General features: G+C 45.3%; 1 pseudogene; it reads right to left on the bottom strand.

Moving 5' to 3' along the window:
- Positions 1–16,843, bottom strand: part of LOC137531615 (E3 ubiquitin-protein ligase TRAIP-like) — a 46,136-nt pseudogene that overhangs the window by 12,847 nt on the left and 16,446 nt on the right.

Raw genomic sequence — 16,843 nt, 5'->3', positions numbered from 1 at the left:
CCTACACACTCAGATTGCCCTCAGACCCCCCCTTATCAATTCGCCAGGGCATTATTTACATCTGTCCTTCCCTGTAATAACCCACTGATCACCTGTCAATAACCTATCAATCACCCCCTGTCACTGCCACCCATCAATCACCCGCTGTCACTGCCACCCATCAATCAGCCCCTAACCTGCCCCTTGCGGGCAATCTGATCACCCACCCACACCAATAGATCACCCGCAGATCCGACGTCCGATCACCTCCCAAGTGCAGTGTTCACATCTGTTCTCTACCCTAAACACCCACTAATTACCCATCAATCACCCCCTGTCACTGCTACCTATCAGATTAGACCCCTATCTGCCCCTAGGGCACTCAATCACCCGCCCACACCCTCAGAATGCCCTCAGACCCCAGCCCTGATCACCTCGCCAGTGCATTGCTTGCATCTATTCCCCCTCTAATCACACCTTGAGACACCCATCAATCACCTCCTGTCACCCCCTAGCACACCTACCCATCAGATCAGGCCCTAATTTGCCCCGTGTGGGCTCCTAAACACTCGGCCAAACCCTAAGATCCCCCTCAGAACCCCTTCCGATCACCTCCCCAGTGCATTGATTGCATCTATTTTCCCCTCTAACCACCCCCTGAGACACCCATCAATCACCTCCTGTCACCCCCCTAGCACTCCTATCCATCAGATCAGGCCCAATACAACCTGTCATCTAAAAGGCCACCCTGCTTATGACCGGTTCCACAAAATTCGCCCCCTCATAGACCACCTGTCATCAAAATTTGCAGATGCTTATACCCCTGAACAGTCATTTTGAGACATTTGGTTTCCAGACTACTCACGGTTTTGGGCCCGTAAAATGCCAGGGCGGTATAGGAACCCCACAAGTGACCCCATTTTAGAAAAAAAGACACCCCAAGGTATTCTGTTAGGTGTATGACGAGTTCATAGAAGATTTTATTTTTTGTCAAAAGTTAGCGGAAATTGGATTTTTATTGTTTTTTTCACAAAGTGTCATTTTTCACTAACTTGTGACAAAAAATAAAATCTTCTATGAACTCGCCATACACCTAACGGAATACCTTGGGGTGTCTTCTTTCTAAAATGGGGTCACTTGTGGGGTTCCTATACTGCCCTGGCATTTTAGGGGCCCTAAACCGCGAGGAGTAGTCTAGAAAACAAATGCCTCAAAATGACCCGTGAATAGGACGTTGGGCCCCTTAGCGCACCTAGGCTGCAAAAAAGTGTCACACATGTGGTACCGCCGTACTCAGGAAAAGTAGTATAATGTGTTTTGGGGTGTATTTTTACACATACCCATGCTGGGTGGGAGAAAATTGATTTTTATTGTTTTTTTCACAAAGTGTCATTTTCCACTAACTTGTGACAAAAAATAAAATCTTCTATGAACTCACCATACTCCTAACGGAATACCTTGGGGTGTCTTCTTTCTAAAATGGGGTCATTTGTGGGGTTCCTATACTGAACTGGCATTTTAGGGGCCCTAAACCGTGAGGAGTAGTCTGGAAATCAAATTTCGCAAAATGACCTGTGACATCCTAAAGGTACTCATTGGACCCTTTAGCGCAGTTAGGGTGCAAAAAAGTGCCACACATGTGGTATTGCCATACTCGGGAGAAGTAGTACAATGTGTTTTGGGGTGTATTTTTACACATACCCATGCTGGGTGAGAGAAATACCTCTGTAAATGACAATCTTTTGATTTTTTTACACACAATTGTCCATTTACAGAGTTATTTCTCCCACCCAGCATGGGTATGTGTAAAAATACACCCCAAAACACATTGTACTACTTCTCCCGAGTACGGCGATACCACATGTGTGGCACTTTTTTGCACCCTAACTGCGCTAAAGGGCCCAAAGTCCAATGAGTACCTTTAGGATTTCACAGGTCATTTTGCGGAATTTGATTTCCAGACTACTCCTCACGGTTTAGGGCCCCTAAAATGCCAGGGCAGTATAGGAACCCCACAAATGACCCCATTTTAGAAAGAAGACACCTCAAGGTATTCCGTTAGGAGTATGGTGAGTTCATAGAAGATTTTATTTTTTGTCACAAGTTAGTGGAAAATAACACTTTGTGAAAAAAACAATAAAAATCAATTTTCCGCTAACTTTTGACAAAAAAAATCTTCTATGAACTCACCATACTCCTAACGGAATACCTTGGGGTGTCTTCTTTCTAGAATGGGGTCATTTGTGGGGTTCCTATACTGCCCTGGCATTTTAGGGGCCCTAAACCGTGAGGAGTAGTCTGGAAATCAAATTCCGCAAAATGACTTGTGAAATCCTAAAGGTACTCATTGGACTTTGGGCCCTTTAGCGCAGTTAGGGTGCAAAAAAGTGCCACACATGTGGTATCGCCGTACTCGGGAGAAGTAGTACAATGTGTTTTGGGGTGTATTTTTACACATACCCATGCTGGGTGGGAGAAATAACTCTGTAAATGGACAATTGTGTGTAAAAAAAATGAAAAAATTGTCATTTACAGAGATATTTCTCCCACCCAGCATGGGTATGTGTAAAAATACACCCCAAAACACATTCTACTACTTCTCTTGAGTACGGCAATACCACATGTGTGGCACTTTTTTGCAGCCTAACTGCGCTAAGGGGCCCAAAGTCCAATGAGCACCTTTAGGCTTTACAGGGGTGCTTACAAATTAGCACCCCCCAAAATGCGAGGACAGTAAACACACCCCACAAATGACCCCATTTTGGAAAGTAGACACTTCAAGGTATTCAGAGAGGGGCATGGTGAGTCCGTGGCAGATTTCATTTTTTTTTGTCGCAAGTTAGAAGAAATGGATTCTTTTTTTTTGTCACAAAGTGTCATTTTCCGCTTACTTGTGACAAAAAATAATATCTTCTATGAACTCACTATGCCTCTCAGTGAATACTTTGGGATGTCTTCTTTCCAAAATGGGGTCATTTGGGGGGTATTTATACTATCCTGGAATTCTAGCCCCTCATGAAACATGACAGGGGGGCAGAAAAGTCATAGATGCTTGAAAATGGCAAAATTCACTTTTTGCACCATAGTTTGTAAACGCTATAACTTTTACCCAAACCAATAAATATACACTGAATGGTTTTTTTTTTATCAAAAACATGTTTGTCCACATTTTTCGCGCTGCATGTATACAGAAATTTTACTTTATTTGAAAATTGTCAGCACAGAAAGTTAAAAAAATCATTTTTTTGCCAAAATTCATGTCTTTTTTGATGAATATAATAAAAAGTAAAAATCGCAGGAGCAATCAAATAGCACCAAAAGAAAGCTTTATTAGTGACAAGAAAAGGAGCCAAAATTCATTTAGGTGGTAGGTTGTATGAGCGAGCAATAAACCGTGAAAGCTGCAGTGGTCTGAATGGAAAAAAAGTGGCCGGTCCTTAAGGGGTAGAAAGACTGTGGTCCTCAAGTGGTTAAACTAGAATCAGGACAGCTATGCGATTCACAAAAAAAAAAAAAAAATAATCACCTAAACCAAAAACTAAAATGATTGTGCCGACCTTGTGGGTGGAGGAGCAGGGCTGTGGAGTCGGTCCAAAAATCCGCCGACTCCGACTCCTCAGTTTAGGATTCCACCGACTCCGACTCCTCTAATTTGCATATTACAATTTTGTTGATTAAAAGTATGTAACATGAAATTCGTCTCTTAACTGCCAACGCTTAGGAATTTTACAAGACAACGGAAGTGAGAAGGATATAAAGACTACTATATTTATTCCCTTTAGACTAAAACTAGTCCTTGGTAAGAGTACTTGTAAAAAGGTACAAACCGGAACAAAGAACATCTATCAGGCCCTAGGCAATGTAAGTGTGGGTGCATGTAAGAATGATGTGCAGGTACTCTGCAGGGGAATGAGGAGACTCCTCCTCTATTACACATTCTTCATGCACAATCTGAACAAGGTTTATGGGTGACAGACAACACCTCTGTGTTCAATGTGCACAGCATTCTCAGTGGATTCCCTGCAGCTCTGTGGGGAGTGCATATGTAGAGTATAGTACTACTGTGTAACAAAGTAAACCTGAGACAGATGAAATTAAAGTTTTATACATACCTGGGGCTTCCTCCAGCCGCCTTCAGGATAATCAGTCCCTCGTTGTCCTCCTCCACCACCTGGATCTTCTGCTATGAGTCCAGGTACTTGAGCCAGTCGGGCGTAGTGCGCATGCCGCCAGGAGCATACTACACCTGTGCAGCACTATTGCGCAGGTGCAGAATGTTCCTGGCTGTGGGAGCGGCATGCGGCCGGACAGCGCTGACTCGCTGAATTACCAGGACTCATATCAGAAGATCCGGGTGGTGGGGGACAGCGAGGGACTCATTAGCCTGAAGGGGGCTGGAGGAAGCCCCAGGTATGTATAAAACTTTACTTTTCATCCATCTCAGGTACCCTTTAATTTGTAGTCACCAAACCAAATTTTAACAACATATCAAATTATTTTATTTCATCAGCAAAGGGAGTGCATACATTTGCATAAATCAGCATCAGTGCAGAATTATTTCCATCTCATTGACCATCTCTATTAGTGACACAGCTACACATCAGGCTTTACTCTTACAGCATAGATGTTATTTAGTATATATAAGAGATTCCTGTGTACACATCATACATACAGTCACAATCAGATATGTATATCTGACCTTAAAAATACGGGGAATACTTTATTGAAGCAGCACAAGTAACTAATTTTGATTGGTTTGTTTCATTTTTGTGGACTAAGCACAGCTATTACTGTATATATACTGTATATATACATTATTTTTAATGACTATTATCTGAGAAATAGAACATTTTATCATATTTTCTATTTTAATTACAGTTACAAATTCATTAGGAGTCGGAGTCGGTGCATTTTTTCCCGACTCCAGGCACCCAAAATTGCCCGACTCCACGACTCCACAGCCCTGTGGAGGAGAATAATTCCTTCTTCAGCTTCTCTGTCATTTCTGTGGTGGATCTGCGTGCCTCTTTCAGGTTCTCATACTCTCTGGGGAGAGAAGGTTCAGACGGGGTTAATAGCAGTTACATCCTCCTGGCCCCGGCTGCGTTCCATCCTACACACCTTGCTTCCGCTCTCTCTCACAGAGTATATGTGGATGGGATGTGAGCTTAGCGCTCTAATATAAATTATTTACTTAAACGAGGTTCTGGTGACCCCAGCGACCCCACAAGTGTCAGACACAAGTGTTTTATCGGGTGTCAGCGGCGAGGAAAGAACATAAACTGTTTATAGAGTGCAGTCTCGCCACCTGTATGCTGAACACACAGCAGAGACCAGCAGCATATAAACCTGGTAGAGTATATTTCTTGGTTATTATATTACACAGACACGGGCGCTGGCACACATGTGTGGCCTCCTATGTTATCCTCACAATCACTCACCAAAGATGAAACTCGCGAAAGTGCAAAAGAACATTCACAGCGTTTTCTAGAGTTTTACCTAAAAAGTCATCATCATAGCTCTAGCTTAGTGTTCACCAACCCTCTCCTCAAGGCCCACCTGCAAAGCATGTTTTGTGGAAATCCACAGAACTCCTAAAGTGAGAGGAATATGGAGGCTGAGGTGTTTATTTCCCTTTAGACAATGAAGATCGTTGTTCTGCTGATCCTCTGCCTCTAATCCTTTTAGCCAATGACCCTGAACAAGCATGCAGTTCAGATCTTTCTGACTGGATTAGCTGCATGCTTGCTCCAGGTGTGTGATGCCAGAAAGCTCACCAGGCAGTTGGTATTGTTTGAATGAAAGAAATATGGCATGTGTGATATGACATGCCGTCAGGACGTGCCAGCGTGATATGACATGCCGTCAGGACGTGCCAGCGTGTAATATGCTGACAGCAGGTCACGTGATGCTATGTAGATGCTGGAATCGGCAATCAGGTGAGTTTTAACCCACTCATCGCCCGCTCGCAACTCTGCAGGGAGGGAGGAAAAGATAGTGCACCAGGGGTTTTAACCCCATCGGCCCGTGGGCCATAATTTGCCCAGCGCTAGTGTAGATGTTCTGCAATAAGCCATCAAATAATTCACTTTTTAAAGTACCCGGTCAGGAGTCCTGGTCAGAGATTGCAATAAATCCCCCTAAAAAGGTTTTAACCTATTCTACAATGATCAAAACTACAGACACCCATAAACAACCCCCCCCCCCCTTTACTCATTGGCTTGCCTAGGCAAACTCTAAACGAATTCTGTGTGGAGTGACCCTTGAATGGCTATCTTATGCACTTTCATAAAATGCAGACATTACTGATTAATATCTGACTGTATAGAAAGCTGCCCTCTCCAGCCAGGATGGGAACAACCATAGCTTACTTCTTTAAAGACACGCAATATATGGCTAGTTGCTCCACTGCAGCTTGTCCGGACCCCATATTCCTAATCATCTCCTCCACTTCCTGCCGCCGCGACTGAAGCAGAACCTCAACGCTGAAATGAAATAAAGAAAGTACAAGTTACAGCTCGGATCATAACCCCCCATCCTACCAGTTGCTCTATCACACTGACCTCTCGAGGGACCGCAGTTTATTTCGCAGTTTCCGGGCCTCTTCTTTGGCAGTTTCAGCCTCTATCTGCTGCAGATCGAAGAATTTCATTTGTTTCTAAAAGTGAATGGATCATATGAAAAGGTCAGTCAGGAAGGAAATAATAAAAGCAGCCCTCTCTATCTCCAAGCAACAAACCTTCAGCGATGTGCACAGCATTTCCAAGTCCCCAATCTTCTTCTCCAGACATTCTATGGTGACGTTTCTGACATCCAGCATGTCCCGAAGGGAGTCCACCAATGTCTGGCATTCTCGCTTCTCCTTTTCTGCCAGGAAATGGAAAGATGCATTTATTTCTTACATCTTGTGTCTAAATTCTTATGAAAAGGAGTGCAAGTAACTTTATGGCTTATGTAATGGCTGGCTGGTTTAACCACTTGAGGGCCGCGGTGTTAAACCCCCCCTAGTGACCAGGCCATTTTTTTACTAATTGGGCCACTGCAGCTTCAAGGGCTCACTGCAGGGCTGCACAACTCAGCACACAAGTGACTCACCCCCTCCCTTCTTTTCTCCCCACCAACAGAGCTCTCTGTTGGTGGTGTCTGATCGCTCCCTATTTTTTTTTTATTTATTTATAAATATCTGATGATTTTTTTAATAAATGTAACCTTTTTAATTTATTTTATATCCCACCCTCCCTCCCCCCACCAGCCAATCAGCGCGATCGACTGTCATAGGCATGCCGATTGGCTGGCGGGGGGAGGGAGCGATATAAAATATCTACAGAGGGGCCTTAGAGGGCAGCGCTGTACAGGGTTATTAGACGGCGGTTTTGTCATCTACCAGTCTCCGAGCGCAGATTGCTCCGCTTTCGAAGCGGAGATGCGCGCTGCAAGCCCCATAAACAGCCATTCACGCCAATCGGCATGGAGTGGTCCTAAGGCCACTTTCACGCCAATCGGCTCACATGAGTTCTCACTTTAACCTTTTGGGGACAGCTGATCGTAAATCCTACGCCGCACTTAGGATTTATGCCACCTGCCATATCCACTCCCGACGTGATCGTGCGCACCCAAGAGGGGAGATTAAAATCTCATATGACAGCTGACATCTCCCCTCAGTGATCAGGAGCCATCGCGATTGGCTCGTGATCACACCGCTCTGGCCAGCATCCCCGTTCGCTCTGCATTAAGTGTCGGGTCCCGGCATGATGACGTCATCAAGCTGTGACCCGGAACTTAACGGCGGTGCGAGTGAGGATACCTGCCAGAGCGGAGGGGGCTAGAGCTGCTCATTGCTGGAGCCTGGGAGGTAAGTAAAGGCTGCTGGCAATACGGGGGACACTCGGCCACACTGGGGAAACCATGCCTAACTAGCCATACTAGGGATCCAGCTGCCTGACTACCCCCCCCCCCACCCCCACCCAAATGAACCCCCCCACCCGCACATAAAAAGGCCTGGTCCTTAAGGGAAATTAGGCATCCGGTCCCCAAAGAGTTAAAGTGAGAGGAATATGGAGACTGCCATCCTCATTCCCTTATAAACAACGCCAGCTGCCTGGCTGTCATGCTGAGAATTAGGCTTTAGTTGCATTTGATCTGCATGCCTATTCTGGACCAAGAACATAAAGTGAATGTGAAGCAACATGTGACATGATGACATAAACATACTGACATGATACTAGCCCTACTAAGAAATTATGTGAAGTCCCTTTCTGTTTGCCAGTATAGGGAGTTAAAAATAAAAATTGGCGCGGTTATCTATGGAGAAAGAACTTTTATGATTTGTCGACCAACTTGGTTAACTTAGTCCCATTTTCCGAAGAGCTTAAACAGCCAAGAAACCATGCAACTTACCGTCAGGTAGAGGTGTCACATCGATAATTTCCGACAGGTCTGATCACTTTTCCGGTCAGTTCTATACAAAAATCAATGAGAAAAATGATCAAACCTGTCGGAAATTATCGATTCACCCTTTTACCTGACGGGAAATTGCATGGTGTGCATCAGGCATGAGAGACCTCGAGATAAGGTTCTACTGCAGGAAAGTTCAAAGGGTCATTATTTCTGCTTTGCTTCACAGCTTAAAAAGAGTGAGTGTGGATTCTACGCTGCAACTGTAACAGTGATACAATGTTATGAATAAAGCTATAGAACTGAAAATACGACTTTTCTTTGCTACTAATGTTCTATTTATTATACGCGCTACACATACAATTACTCTCAAGTTTATATTCACTTCAGATTTGCTTCCAACCTCCTCAGCGGTATGCCAGACACTGTCGGGCAATAAAATGCAAAAAGTGATATCCCCTACAGTGTTGGGCATGCCGCTCAGGAAGTTTTGCGATGCACAGGTGTTCACCAGTAAAAGTTTCTTCATTGTAGGGGCTGAAGTAGATGTTAGCTAGTAATAGGCTATCTAGTATAGGTGCCCCCCACCCCTGATCCAGCCGCTACTCACCAAGCCTCCATCTAGTGATCACCGCAGACTCCAGTATTATTTATAGGGAGGGAGGATCGGTACTGTTTAAATCGATTGGGAATCGGCCTGCGGTATATGGGCAGCCGACCGATCTCTCTCTAATCAGATTCGATTAGAGAGAGATTTGTCTCTAGGTCGAACTCGATGGACGTGTGTCTTTTTTAGACCTGGGTAACTATGTAAAAAGATGTAAAAGCATCTGCCCATCATTGCTTGATGTAAGGCTACCTTTACATTCGGATTAGTGCAGGTTGAGCAGCTGCAGCTTGAAAGTATAAATAATCAGAGCTTTTGGGGAGTAATCTTGAAACTTAGTTTAGATTTTGTGTTTCGAGCTTTTATTAAACTCAAAATGTACACGAGACCCCTGCTTGACACATTTTGGTAAGTTACAAGAAAAAAGGTTATGAAAATTAATTGGATCACTTTTTGCACAGAAATCCAGCAGAAACTGAACGCCAGGGAGGTTATGTATTAGAAGCCGAGCATCAGCACAGAAGTCAGGCAACCGGCATTGTTTATTAGAGAATGACGATGGCAGCCTCTGTATTCCTCTCACTTCAGGTTCCTTTTTAGTGAGATTAAACTGCTCCGTCCACTTTGATGACACTTCCCTGGAGGGCTGGGGTGCAGCGACATAGCTAGCATAGTTGCCCCAGTATAGCTAGTATAGTGCCCAGTATGGGTAGGTAGTGTCCCAGTATAGCTAGCATAGTGTCCCAGTATAGCTAGCATAGTTGCCCCAGTATAGCTAGTATAGTGCCCAGTATGGGTAGGTAGTGTCCCAGTATAGCCAGTATAGTGCCCAGTATGGGTAGGTAGTGTCCCAGTATAGCCAGTATAGTGCCCAGTATGGGTAGGTAGTGTCCCAGTATAGCTAGCATAGTTGCCCCAGTATAGGGAGTTTAGTTACCCCAGTATGGCTACTATAGTGTCCCAGTATAGCTAGCATAGTCCCAGTATAGGTAGGTAGTGCCCCAGTATAGCTAGTATAGTGCCCAGTATGGGTAGGTAGTGCCCCAGTATAGTGCCCAGTATGGGTAGGTAGTGCCCCAGTATAGTGCCCAGTATGGGTAGGTAGTGCCCCAGTATAGTGCCCAGTATGGGTAGGTAGTGCCCCAGTATAGCTAGTATAGTGCCCCAGTATAGCTAGTATAGTGCCCCAGTATAGCTAGTATAGTGCCCCAGTATAGCTAGTATAGTGCCCCAGTATGGGCAGGTAGTGCCCCAGTATGGGCAGGTAGTGCCCCAGTATGGGCAGGTAGTGCCCCAGTATGGGCAGGTAGTGCCCCAGTATGGGCAGGTAGTGCCCCAGTATGGGCAGGTAGTGCCCAGTATGGGCAGGTAGTACCCCAGTATGGGCAGGTAGTGCCCCAGTATGGGCAGGTAGTGCCCCAGTATGGGCAGGTAGTGCCCCAGTATGGGCAGGTAGTGCCCCAGTATGGGCAGGTAGTGCCCCAGTATGGGCAGGTAGTGCCCCAGTATGGGCAGGTAGTGCCCCAGTATGGGTAGGTAGTGCCCCAGTATAGCCAGTATAGTGCCCCAGTATGGGTAGGTAGTGCCCCAGTATAGTGCCCCAGTATGGGCAGGTAGTGGCCAAGTATAGCCGTCTCCCCCCCAGGCCCCCCCCCCCCCCCCGTTACCTTAGTCAGCGACCGCTTCCTCTATATTCCCTTCTACTGCCTGTGTTACTGATTCACAGCACGGCGGCTGCTGTGAGGAGGCAGGAAGCGGGGCAGCGGCTTCCTGTATCGCCGTTACTATGGGAACCGCTCTCTCCTGCTTCCTGCCTCCTCACAGCAGCGCTGCTGTGAATCAGTTGCACAGGCAGGAGAATGAAATATAGAGGAAGCGGCCGCTAAGGTACCAACAGCGGCGCGCGCGGGGGGGAGGTTTGGGGCGGCTGGGGGATTCAAGAGGACAGTCCCGCGGCCCAACTGCAAACGTCCCATGGACCGGCAGTGGTTGGGGACCCCTGCTTTAAGGAGCCATGTCTGCTCCGATACACGCAAGTTTTTGTGTATCCAGAGATGTCACAATAAACATTGGACTTTTACTCGACCCCGCAGTGTAGCGGGATCCGGTATTTTTCCTTTTTTTCAGCATTCACCAAACCCTGCTCGGTAGTACAGAAGTCTCTGCAGCAAGCTTTGCAGAAATTCCTCTGTCTGTGACAGTTTATAAGAGAGGAAAAGGGCTTCATGGACCCCTTCAGATGTGCTTACATGACACTAGAAGCCACTCTTCTGCATAAACCTATATAGCCAATCCAAGAAGAGAAAGCTGTCTGGCACTATTCCAAATCTAATAAAACCTTTTTATTACAACATCTATTTCATTACAAAAAGGCCATAAAAGCGGTTACACATACCAGTTGTGATGATGAGACTGCGGGGCAGTTTGGCAGTAGAGCCTGCCTAACAAATGTTTTGCGTATCCTGCGTCTTCAGAGGCTTTGCGGTGGGGAACGCCATCCCTAATGGGTGTATTTATAATTTGGACTCCCAACATCATCCGCCACACCCCGTCGCTCACTCAACTGCGCTGCAAGAGAATTCCTGGTTAGATAACGTCTCTAACCAATAGCAGACTTGCTCATTTAATTACGTCATTACGAGGGCGCATGCGCGGCGCCGGCGAGGACGCATGTGATACCTTGCCGCTCCGCACCTTGGCTGTACCCCGACCTTATTTTTAACGAGCACTAGCGGTCCTGCAGCCTTCTAACCGGCAGAGCCTACTCCACCAACATGGGTGGAAAGGGAAAGGAGAAGAATGGGCAAAAAAAAGGACGCCTCCTCACCCGCAAACAAAAGTCCGCCACAGATGGGACTCCGCCCGGACAAAACCAAGATGGCGGACGAGCACAACCAGGCCTCCCGGAGCGCTCCATCAACTCCGGACAGGCAGCCCTCTTCACCAGGGCACTTTAATCCAGACTTGGACGCGACCCCTCAGCTACCTCCTCACCAAGAAGACCTGATTACACACATACAACGAGTATTTAGACTTGAGCTGAAGGAGGCGGTAAAAAGCATCACAGACCAGATCAAGGATCTGGGGACCCGAGTGGACGAGATGGAGCATCAAGTAGATGAGATGGCTGAAGCCCAGGAAGCAGATAAGTTACAAATAGACCAGCAGGCTGAGAAAATAGAAATGCTTGAACTTAAATTAGAGGACGTAGAAAATCGCAGCAGAAGGGCCAATCTCCGCATAAGGGCCTACCAGATACGGTCACAGACCTGAAGCCTGCGGCCTTAAACATCTTTAGAGCACTCCTGCCTCATGAGGACCCGGCTCAATTTCGCATGGTCCGGATTCATCGGGCCCTCGCTAAGGTCCGCAACCCAGATCTACCCAAAGATGTAATATTGAAATTACAACACGAAGAGGTACGTGACCTAATACTGGAGGCAGCCCGCAACCTCACAACCTTACCGGGAGCCCCTGCCAGTGTCCAGCTATATGCTGACCTCGCCCCAGCAACTATTCAACGCCGCAGAAACCTCCGTCCTGCCACACTATCCCTCCAGAAGGCATTGGTGAGATACAAATGGGGGTTCCCCTTTTCCCTAATCTTTACGCACAATGGCATCACATATGCCAGCCATACCCTGGAAGAGGCACGTAGACACCTGGAGCAAGCAGGCATACAGATGGAACCGACGCCAATCGCCTCGCTACCACAGAGGACCTCACGCCCAGCTAGGGTCTGGGCGTCCAGAAAAAAAAAAAAAAAAAAAAAAAAAAAAAAAAAAAAAAAAAACACGCCTCCGCCCTGCACAGCTTTCAAGATCTAACATCTGATCCATTTTCTTGTTCAATAGAACAACCTCGGTTCCACATGTAAGGTGAAGCCAGGGCCCCATGGGTCGGCTTCTTCTAATTTCTTTCTCTAGGTGCGAATGAGCAAAACTATCGCATCATGAGGGATAGACCCCGACGCGGATTTCCCTCTTTGAACCCGGAACTGTGAGTACTGTTTTACATAAACGGGCCATAAACCTCCCTTTACACAGAAACATAGGACGTAGGCCCTTACCTTTATATTATATGGAAGCTCAGAAAAAGGAGCCAACTAAAAATCTATGGAACTCATAAACTCTCGATAACTATTACAACACCATAAGCGAATTTTTAAGCTACAGGTTTTCTCTATAACGCTGAAGAGGGCTTGAGAATTATATTTAATGTCTCACTAAAGACTTACGTTGATATATGGGCTACAAAATAGACATATCTTTCAGTATTGACGTTCCTCTTTATGCTTAGGTGTATCTTTATACTTAATAGGCCTCTACTGCTCCCTTTTCATTCCCTTGAAAATAAGGAACAAGTCCTAGCAATAAATAACCACTAGATGGTGCTGCAGGACCATAAATGTTTATTCTCAAAACGTCTATAATATAACTACTTTCTTTTTTTTTTCAGGAAGTCGGTGGCAGCCGAGGATATAGTGCTGTCCCCCATAAATGAACAGAGTTGAGAGTAATATAATAGTGCTCTCTCCTCTCTTCATTTTTCTGAGGATGTTCTCCTCCCTATTGATCTTTAATTATGCTAACTATGTTATTGGGCCACGTTGGCCATTTTTTTTTTTGTTGTTCTTTAAATGTCAGTTATATATGCAGGAATACACGATGCTGGTCGGCCTGGGGAGGGTGGGCGGTGGCGCCTGGGTGGGGGGAGATAGCGGGACTACTAGAACTTGTGGAGGCTAATAAGGGCAACCCAACCTGCTTTATAATATGACCCAGGTCAATATAATATCTCATAATGCAAAGGGGCTAAATTCCCCGTCTAAAAGAAGAAAGGCCTTTTTGGACTATCAAAAGTGCAGTCCAGATGTAATATGTATTCAGGAAACACATTTTTCAAAAACCTCTTTCCCTAAATACTTTCATACGCAATACCAACGACACTTTGCATCGTCAGCCACTACTAAGCACAGAGGAGTCCTTACGCTCCAAAACACGTTCCCCCTTGTCCTTGAGAACACGTTTACAGATGACGAGGGTTGCTATACTATGCTAATGGGCACCATCCAAGCGCAAAAAATATGCATAATTAATCTTTACGCCCCCCGGAAGCTCCGATGACTCCAATCAATGCAATTCTTAAACAAATTGAAAAACTCCCAACCCATTCTATTATATGGGCAGGTGATTTCAATATTGCCCCTAACCCCATTGTGGATAGATCACAGCAGCCCCCGTCATCAAGACAAAAGCAACTCTTCAGATCCCTGAATAGAGTTTACACAGATTTTCACCTCGTTGATTCGTGGAGAGAACATAACCCAGCCCTACGAAGTTATACCTTTTTCTCCACGGCACACCATAGCTACTCTAGAATCGACACAATTTTATTATCAGCAACTTTAATACCTAAATTAATCTTTGCAAGACATATGATTAGTTCATGGTCAGATCACGACATAGTATGGACGGCATGTTCATCCTTAACTACACCTATCGCTAGACCACCCTGGAGGCTTAATGAAAGCCTGCTGGCAGATGGAGAGGTAGTCCTAGAGGTCGAGGAGCAGCTCAATAATTACTTCCAGAGCAATGATACTGATCAAATCAGGCCTGACATACTATGGATGGCCCACAAACCAACCATTAGAGGGCAACTTATAAACATTGCCTCGCAAAGGAAAAAACTCAAAAATGAAAGGCAGCTCAATCTTGAGCATAAGCTGTCTCTGCTTCAGATGGCGCATGCCTCCTCCCCCTCGGAATACCTCTATAAGCAAATCCAGGATATTCAAAACCAGAGTAATGTCCTCCTTTCAGCTCGGACGGAAAAGGCCATTAGATGGACAAGATCTAAAGTCTAGGCACAATATAATAAACCAAATACTTGGCTTGCTAGAAAACTTAGGCAAAACCACTCCTCTAACAAAATCCTACAAATAAGAACCAAAAAAGGCGAGATTACCTCGGACCCACTTAAAATTCATTCAGCATTTGCAGACTACTATAAAACTCTATATGCTCCTAAATCTACAGAAGCACCTGCCGCTGTGAATAATGATTTTTTTCATAATCTAAGGACGCCAGTCCTCCTCCCGGACAAAGCCTCGGCTTTGAACATCCCAATTTCAGACCTTGAAATCTTCCTTGCCATCAAAAGGTTAAAAAATGGAAAGGCCCCTGGCCCAGATGGCTTCTCAGCCATCTATTATAAGAAATGTAAGAAAATACTCATACCTTACCTCAAAAGGATATTTAATTTTATCTTAGAAGGTAAAACCCCGGCACCTGAATTCCTCCAATCCACAATAGTAGTGATTCCAAAGCCTAAACGAGACTCATTAGACATTAAAAATTATAGACCTATATCCCTCTTAAACCTCGACTACAAAATTTTTACAGCAATCCTAGTGGCCCGGTTAAACAAGGTCTTAGGTCCACTCACTCATAGAGACCAGGTAGGTTTTGTACTCCATCGCCAAGCCCCCGATAATCTTAGAAAAGTGATTAATATACTGCACATAGTTAAATCCTCCAGAACCCCATTTGCCTTGCTATCCCTCGACATGGAAAAGGCGTTTGACACAATAGACTGGTCCTTTATGCACGCCACCTTGTCGAGGGCCGGAATAGGCGGTTCCTTTCTAAATGCTGTCACCTCTTTATATTCTAACCCAGTGGCACACCTAAAGCTCCCCACTGATTCCCCTGCTCCAATACCTATCCGAAGAGGCACTAGGCAAGGCTGCCCCCTATCCCCAGCCTTATTCGCATTAATAATCGAGCCCCTAGCGAATAAAATTAGGTCATCCCCTGACATTCAGGGCATAAAAATTAAGAACTCCGAATACAAAGCCAATCTCTTCGCAGATGACTTACTTTTAACTCTCTCTTCCCCACATACATCTATCCCAAATTTACTTCAAACAGTCAAACAATTTGGGCAGCTCTCCGGTCTTATTTTGAATATCAATAAATCAGAGGTACTTTTTGCGAATCTCCATAAACACAGTGCAGAGGCTCTGGCTTCTAAACTAGGCCTATCCCTCCAACCCAAGTATATTACATATTTAGGCATAAAAATATCTACCAAACCATCCGACCTATTTGCATTAAATTATAAACCGATCCTGTCTGAGCTGAGGGGGGATATGCTGAGGTGGAATTCATCCTCGATTTCATGGTCTGGACGCATTCAATCAATACGTATGAACCTTTTGCCACGAATCCTCTACCTATTCAGATAGCTCCCGATACAGGTAACTAAAGCCTCCTTAAAAGACCTCCAAACTTCAATTTTTAAGTTCATCTCGAATAATAAAAAGAGTAGAATAAGACAATCAGTTATGTATCTTAATAGGGAGAGGGGGGGAATGGGGGTCCCTGATCTTTTCAGTTACTATAGAGCGGCTCAAATAGCCCAGATGGCACAGATACATGCTACCCATAACAGGCCACTCTGGGCTGAAATAGAAGATGATCTATTATCACCAATTAGTCTAGCGGCCCTTCAGTGGTCTCCACGCCTATCTCCGGTAAAATACAAAAAACAATCACCCCTATCAGCCCATTCACTCTCTATTTGGCAAAGGCTGAGATTTAATAAAAAACTGCAATCTGTGATTCCTACCCAAATGCCAGTGTTTGGCAATCCGGATTTCCCGCCGGGATGAGACCCACGTCCATTCCATTGGTGGGCCTCCCATAACTTCCTCACATTGGCAAATTTTCTTATCAACGAAAAATTTCCAGATTGGTCTACATTCTGCTCGCACACTACATTGTCACCTACTGAAAGCTTTAGAGCTGTTCAGATTTACCACTATCTAAAAGCTCTCATACAATCGAACCCTATTCC

This window comes from Hyperolius riggenbachi, chromosome 9 (assembly GCF_040937935.1).
Source record: "Hyperolius riggenbachi isolate aHypRig1 chromosome 9, aHypRig1.pri, whole genome shotgun sequence".
NCBI classification, from domain to species: domain Eukaryota; kingdom Metazoa; phylum Chordata; class Amphibia; order Anura; family Hyperoliidae; genus Hyperolius; species Hyperolius riggenbachi.
Note: the sequence above shows the minus strand (reverse complement) of the source record. Positions and strands in the feature narration are given on the sequence as shown.